We start from the raw sequence: 8807 nt of genomic DNA, 5'->3' as shown, positions 1-8807 counted from the left end.
GGTTTATCAACAACTGTAATATCAAATTCCTAAATCAATAGTAACCATCGAGCTAATCTTCCTGTAATTGAAGGTTTGTTCATGAGATATCTGATTGTTGTATGATCAGTGTACACATATATCTGATATCCTGTGATATAATGCCTTAATTATTTAAGTGCATAAATGACTACCAACATCTCCTTTTCGGTGACAGTATAATTAAGCTCAGGTCCCTGCATGTTTTTACTAATGAAATAAATTGCATTCTCCAAATTGTCCATCTTCTTCCCCAAAACTACTGCTATTGCATAGTCGGATGCATCTATATGAATATGAAAAGGAAATGACCAGTTCAGACCCTTGAGCACTGGTGCTTGAGTCAAGGCATGTTTGAGCTTCAAGAAAGCTTCATGGCATGCAAAGGTCCAATCAAACTCCTTATCCTTAGTCAAAAGACAATATAAAGGTCCTGCAATTTTACTAAAATCCTTAATAAACCTTCTATAATATCTAGCATGACCAAGGAAACTTCAGACATCCTTTTGCTTTGTAGGTGCAGGGAGGTTTTGAGTGACATCATCATAAAGCACTTTTCACTATTCAATGATAAATTGTAGTCTTCAAACCTCTGCAAAACTTTCTTCAAATTCATCAATGCCTCTTCAAATTTTGAACCATAAGTGGTAAAATCATCCATATAGATCTCCATGTTGTCCTGGGAAATATCTGAAAATATGCTTATTACTGCTCTTTGAAAAGTAGCTAGAGCATTACACAACCCAAAAGGAAGAATAGAATATGCATATGTTCCCTAAGGGCAAGTAAATTTAGTCTTTTCCTAATCCTCGAGAGCAATTTGAATCTGGTTGTAGCCACTAAATCCATCCAAGAATGAAAAGTATTGCTTCCCTGCCAAGGTATCTAATACATGATCCACAAATGGTAATGGAAAATGATCCTTCCTAGTTGCTGAGTTCAAAGCTCTGTAATCTGCACATACCCGCCATTTACCTCCTTTCTTTGGAACTATGACTAGAGGTGACACCCACTGACTATTTAATATAGGATAGATAAATCTAGCATTTAATAATTTATGTAGTTCCTCTTTAACTATCTGCCTTAATGTAGGATTAATTCTTCTTTGTGGTTCTCTAAGCGGTCTATAGTCCTCTTTGATATAAATACGATGGGTACAAATTGTAGGAACAATTCCTTGCATATCTTTGTAATCCCACGCAAAAGCGTGTTGATGATATTTGAGCAATTCATCTAGTGTTAACCTTTGAGTTTATGTGAGTTGATTGTTGATATTCAAATATTTATTTGGATCAACTTCCACTTTGACAGTAAGATCAATCTGAGACACCTCAGAAAGATGAGAAGTGCAGACTTCTTGCGGTAACAGGGCATGCAATATATCAGTGGTTGCAGGAAAATCTGATGCTGCAATATTTGATGTTAACTCCTGCGACTGCTACTCTAGATTAAACCTATTTGCCAGAATTTTAGAGAGGATCAAATTGTCATCTTGGAGTCGTATGAATGATTCTCTGTTAATCATCATAAGATGATTGACAAAGTTGACTTCCTCCTCAAATTCTTCTCCCACATTAGGCTAAACAACGTGTTCTTGATCGGGTTGGGGATGAGCATGTGAATACAGAGCCAGAGTTTTAGTAGTATTTCCATCAGAAATAGTCATGTCCTCTGACTGTCATCCAATATATGCATCGGTTGTAGCAAGCCAAGGTATCCCTAAAATAACCAAATATCCCCCTAATGTAGCTTTAAGAGATAGGATCATAAAATCTATCTGATATTCCCAAGAGTCTAAAGTAATGACAATATATTCAATCATACCATCAGGCCGAACCATGGATCTGTCAACAAGCTGCAGAACTATAGGAGTAGGTTTGAGACTAGTTATGTTAAGTTTTTGCATAATATCTCTTGTCATTACATTGATGGTTGCTCCCAAATCTATTAAGGCATTCTTTATCTGAGTGCCATTGATGACTATTTTCACAAGAGGACTACCAGGGTCAGAATATTTAGGAATTGAAACTTTTCCCAACATAATATCAACCAGTTGACCCATTACATGCATTGTTTGCGGATCCTTTTTCTTTCTGCTAGGTTTCTTTAAACATGCCTCTTTAATTTCTTTACCATAGATAGGGACATCCTTAATAGCTTGAAATAATGGAATTTTAACACATATGTGTTTCAATTGATCTATGATATCAAAATTTATATCCTCTTGCTGAAGAATCTCTTCAGCTTGTAACCTTTGAGGAAATGGGGGTATTTGTTGATTCTGAAGTATTTGGGTTGTTGGGCTAGATATTTCCTTTTCTTTTTGTATCTTAGTTATAACTTGAGGGGACGAATTAGGTAAAGTTGTCCCAGATCTAAGGTGAATATCACTTATAGAAAGAGAATAAGTTGGGTACTGATTAGGATCAGTTGAATAAACTTGGTGTTGTTGCTTAGGCTTGCTTTTAGGATTTGGCATGGGTTGAGTGGGCAGCTATGTAGGTTTAGGTGGAATGGTATTGGCAGCAGGAGGAGGCATTATAGCAGGCTGTTGTGGCTGTTGCTGAGGTTGTTGATAACTAGAAGACTGATTTGTCCATTGCTAACCTCCTCTCCATTGAGGGGTAGGCTGCCAATTCCCTTGGAATAGTTTCCATGGTCCTTGAGACTAAGACCAATTTCCTTGTGGTTGCTGCCACTGTGGAGTTTGATTGGCAAAATTTTGCCCTTGGCCTTGAGGATTATACCAATTTTGATAATTTCCAAAATTTTGAGCATATGGAGATTGCCATTGATTATTTTGTGCATAGGAATTTCCACTATAACTAGAAAAAGAAAGTGGATCAGGAGGCATACCTTGTCTTGGAAAATTTGGCCTTCTTTGAGCAACATAGAAAACTTGTTCATCATCTCCTTGTACTATCTTGAAATCAGGAACTTGAAGATTTGCAACCATCTTACATCTACAGTCTCTTTTCTTTTGTCTACAATGTGGGTAGAATTCTGCAAGGATTGCATCAGCTTCCTCATGCTTCTTCTTAGCTTGAAGTATGTCTAACTGATTAGCCATATTGTTTATAATATCCTCCTTAAAATCCTTCAAAAGGTGGCTAAGCTCCATTCGAGAAACTCCATTACTGGATGTTGATGAAGAAATTCTCGGCTTGAAACGCCTATTCTTCTTAGAAGAAGATCTGGAATACTTTCGACGGATTTGACCAATGTCATTCCATGTTGCTTGTATTATATCACCACCTCCCATAAGGTCCAAAGTACAGATGCATTCGTCGTTGATTCCCCTTAAAAATATTAACTTAAGAGAATCTTCATTTAGAGTACTATATTGCTTGGACTTCTTGACACTGAATAGAAATCTCTCCAGATAATCTTCTAGACTCTCATCTTTCTTCTGTGTCATTCTAAAAATATCATCCCCATGGTGGTTAGTCCCTCTACAATAATATTTATATTTCACAAGAAACAACTGTTTCATCTCATCCCATGTAGTGATTTTACTACTCCCTAGACTCATAAACCGTTTCAGAGTTGATTCATTTAAAGTGGCAGGAAATATTTTTAGTCTATGGGCATCTGTAGTATAATCATAACTCCTATAGAGGACATCAAATTCAAACAAGAAAGTGTCAGGATCCTTTGTCACTAGTCCATAGAATTTAGGAAGAGAAGAAGCTGGAATGTTCTTGAGATTAGCATTATCATGCAAATCAGAAATGAGGAACTCAAATGTTGGGTTCACAGGTGGAGGTGGGTTATTCCCACCGGGGGGTGGATTTCCTTGCATTGGTCTTTGAGGAGGAGTTACTAGACAAGGTTCCTCTTTAGGAGGTCCAAAGAGGAAATGAAGTTTGTTCTTAGAAAGTTCAAATTCAAGTAGGTTCAAATTATCTGGGGCTTGGTAAAGTGCAACAAAAGGATTTACATCTGGTGCTTCATATGGATTGAGTCTTGTATGATTAGGATGGTTAGAAAGGAATCTACCTTGAGAATCTCTTCTTCATCTATGCATGCGAATTCATGAGAATTACTTAAAACAAACTGAGTTATCAAAAACAACTATACTGAAAACTTAAAAATTCATAATTGTAACAGGTTCTTAGATTGACACCATCCCTAACAATGTCGCCAAAAATATTTGCCTCGCCAATAGGAACAATAACTAGAGCTAAAATCTCAACCCAAAGATTGTTCATTCATTTTGAGTAGCTATTATCTCCATGACTGAAGTTCATTTACTTGTCAACCCAAGGACGTATTACTTGAAATGGGTCTGTATTGTATATGCGCTAAGTTCCGGTTATAGTCATTTTGTACTACTACAACAACTAAATCTATTTGAAATAAACAAGTGAAAACATAATAACTGATTGGCTACAGGAAATCTTAATATTAATAGGATATTTTAATTAAATAACTGTTAACTAAGTTCAGAGCTGACAAACAGGAACTACTCTATCTGCTTTGGTTGTAGGAACAGTCACAAGATCTGGTTCTAGTGGTTGCAGGAACAGTCAGTCGCTATAACATCTACTGTAGAAAAGGGAAAACTTAATCTAACAAACGCACAGGAATACTCACCAAGTGGGCCCCCTTGGATGAGTGTATCTAGACTTCAAAGATGATTCTATATACTCAGAATAACATAGATTTTATTTATTGTTTTCAAAAGTTGATACAACACATGAAATGAAAGAAATGCTTCAAGTTCTGGAAAACGATGTCTAACCTCTTAGAAGAGGTGCAAGTATTTATTTATAAGAGAACTATAACAAACTTCCTACAATATAGATCACGGCCATGAAATACGGAAAACATTTATGACTGCTAACAGAAGAAGTTAATCCACAGAAAATGTGGAACTCCGCTAAACTGCAACCAAGAATATAGCATGGCGGTGTTATTAGATTGATGTTTGCTAAAGACAAACATAAATGAATCTGGTATCTCCTTGCTATTCCTTTGCCAATTCTTACGCACACCATCTTCTCTATTGTTTTGAATGTTTAACCGCCCTTGAATGTCTCCAACTGCTTTTATGATGTGATTCTCCATCTGGTTTGAAATAACCGCTTCTGTAGCAACTCATTTATTCTGCATTTAAAAGATAGAACATACAAGTATACATATATATCTATTTTCATTAATCGTAACACTTATACATCCACACATGATATTACCTATAATAATCCGAATGGCAACAAGAATAATAGGTCAAAACAATACAGGCTTTAATGGGTTTAGTTATCATCAAGAATGGACATAGTCAAACTTTAATACATCACATGACTCAAACACTATCCCAATGTGCAACTTAAAACATAGAAAAAACTTATGAGTTATACGAATTAAAGAGCTATTATTTCAGCTCATCAATTACAATCTCCTTTCTTGGAACTCAAAAATGTAACCATCATCGAAACCCAAACTAAAATACCTAAAAGGGTTGTAGTCTAAATTATGAAATATATCATGCCAAGGAAGCTTACTAAAATCCAACACAACAATCCAATTGACAAAGTCAATCCTTTGAATCGAAAAAAGAAAATTTGCTCAACCATTAAGAATTAAACTCAGCATACCTCCTTATGACATCCCAAAAATGAAGCAAACCAATCATTGTCACTAGTCTACAATCTACCAACCAGGGAATGCCTCTACTACCATCAACCAAAATCATATCACCAACACTAAATTTCCAAGTGTGAAAAGAAACATTTCGAACACACCCAAACCACTTGATGCAGAGCATCCACACCCACACACACAAGCCCTACACCTTTTAGGAATCTACTTCATATTGTTGAGGTTTCAAAATGATTAAACACTTCCCCTTATGAAGGGTTTCCATGATCTTTTATAAAACTCCACACATATTCCTCTTGCCTATGAACACAATCATACCTACTAGACCAACTAAGATAGGTTTCTTGGCATTGAGGACAGTCATAAACCAAAGGGAGTTTAAGTTTGTTTGAAGGCTACCATAAATTTCTATAGAGCCTTGATACTTCCACACACCCTCTCAACACTCCTACCAACCCTTAATTATAAAACACCATGTACTCTGATCCAACTCTCAACATGTACAAAAGGTTACTATTAAACAAGAACTTACTGGCCTCTTTGACACACGTTCACTCAAAGATAAATAACTTTTTCAATTGGAACTATTTTGTAGATCCCTCTGGTGGAACTCTATAAAACTAGGGTATGAAGAACATATCAAAAAATAAGAAAGATCCAATGGTTAAGCTTTGAGATATTGACCCCGTATCAGGACTGTATTTTTCTTGTGACAGTCAAACCTTCCTGAGGCAAGTTTTCAATCACCTTCCTTCCTCAAACCACGTGCAAAACCTATCATGGAACCCTGAAAAAATAATGGAATAATAATTTACATAATATTACATATTTCCACCAATTTGTGTGGCTTGATCAACCAGGAACAAAATGATATAGCATTTTCTTTGTCTCAGTTTGCCCTAGTTCTGGGTTTTGACAATTTTGAGAGAACTTATTGTATCTTTGCCAAAACAACACCAAATGACATGAAACCTGAAGGAAATGAAAGGTAACTTACTATGATTAAACCCTCAAACCATGTTAATGAACCTTCAATGCATATCATGTTGGCATTTTGATGATGTTGTGAATGTCATTGATGGACACACACTTGTTTTGAGATCACTTTCTTTATGTATGAGTTATGCTCAACCGGTATTTGTTCCAACCGGTATTATGTATTATAGTCTTTAGACTATTGGTGTTTTGCAGAAGATGTTTACCGGTCACAAACTGACTGAAGACCCAAAGTGATATGAAGACCTCAAGCAGTTCAAGGATCTCAAGTGATACAAAGGAACAAAGCGGTAGTTAACATTTTTCCAGTCTTCATTTTTGACAACCGGCAATTGGTAAAATGTATGAACCGGTATTACTCTGTGATGAGTTACCAACCGATATTTTGTGATAAGTTATCATCCACCGACACTTTGGTGGTGATTTTGTGTCATGTTACCAAATGTGTCTAGATGCATTGTACCTAGGAACTTGTAATGTAATCCTGTTGGACCGACATGAAATCAGACTCCTTTTATAAGGATATCATGTCTAGGGTTTTAGGAGATGAGGTTTTGTATGTGCGATCATAGAAGAAAAGATTAGGTTTGTGTGAAAAGTAGGAGTGTGTAGATATTGAAGACTAAAGTAATGCTGAAATGCATTAACAATGAGCTATCATGGATCTAACCAGGCATATTGTGCTAGTATCTAGATCACTCACTTGTTAATTACTCACATCTTCGACAAGTCTGAAACCCTTAACCGGGTAAGCCCTAGCAAAGCCTTTGTAAATCCTCTAACAAGGTGGTTCACAACTGTGAATCTGAAATTCTCTCACAAGGTAGTCTTTAACAGGACTTATCTCCTAACAAAGATCTAGATTCCTAACAGGATCTATTCTGGTGAAGAACATTGTATGACCTTAACCGGTCTAACCTTAAACGGTTTGGTTTCTATTTTGTAGATATTTACTTGTGAGTTTCTTCTCACCATGATTTTTCCCAGTTGAGTTTCCACGTCAAAACTTCTAGTGTTATGGTGATTGTGGTCTTGTGGGTGAATGCTTTGTTTTCTATTTGGTTTGCATTTATCTTAACCGGTTTATTTGTAAATCTGTCATACCGGTCATTTGCTAAACTATTTAAGTGTTTGATTTCTGTGTTTTTTGGTATACTAATTCACCCCCCCTCTTAGTATTCATTATAGCAATGGTGAAAACTAACAAATTGCAGACTGAATGTGAGGAAAGTTCAGGAGAAACACAAAATGTGCAAGGAAACCACTTACTATTATTGCCAAAAACTTCAATTCCGAGAATTACATTCTTTTGAGGAGTGTTTTAACCATATTTATAGCATTATAAGGATTCCCAACTGACCAACCACCAAAAACCAACCTTTTTGCAAATTTTGTCAAGCAACTTTGAAAAGTTGCATTGACATCATTTCTTGCTTTTTGACAACTTTTGGTTTATTGTACTTCTTGATCATCCAATACCCCAAATAGGTTAAATAAAATGTTCTGACATTAAAAATGACACAAAATACTCCCCACAACCTTGTTATTTCCATTTTGACTTGTTTTGACCACTAGGCCCTATGTGAGCAATTTGACAATTTTCAGGACATATGACTCAACTGACTCAACCTTTACATTTTATTGGCACTATTGGCCTTATTACATCATGTTGGGTCTAAATAGACCTTATTTGAACAAAACAAAAACAAACTAAGTCATGCCCCACATATGGGCCCTTAAAGGGATGAGGTGCTCTTCCACCACCACTACAAGCAATAATCCATCTGAAAATATGCATACCATCTCCATGTAGTATTTGTAGTTGTTGTCACTTACCAAAGTCAAAGCAATAAATAAACATGAATTACATTCAAGATAACACTCACAATTAGCTGCTCTGAAGCCTTTAAAGGCTCAAAATCAATCTGCTCATAGAAATATGTCACCATAATCAACATGGCAGTGTAAGTACAACAGTAACCAATATGAAATCCTCTTGAAAACATAGGAGAGATTTGTATGGAAGTAGTTGTGCAAAGTTATCTCTTATGATCAAATCACCTCTACTAACCAACCACAATTATAAAGTACTCAATTGGTAGTCTGAAGAAGTCATTAGAGTCATCTACAACCCAAGTATTCAATTCGTGTATATGATCGTAAATTGGACACTGGGTTTTTCCCATGATCTC

This window comes from Cryptomeria japonica, chromosome 2 (assembly GCF_030272615.1).
Source record: "Cryptomeria japonica chromosome 2, Sugi_1.0, whole genome shotgun sequence".
In the NCBI taxonomy this organism is placed as follows: Eukaryota; Viridiplantae; Streptophyta; class Pinopsida; order Cupressales; family Cupressaceae; genus Cryptomeria; species Cryptomeria japonica.
This window is presented reverse-complemented; position numbering follows the sequence as displayed.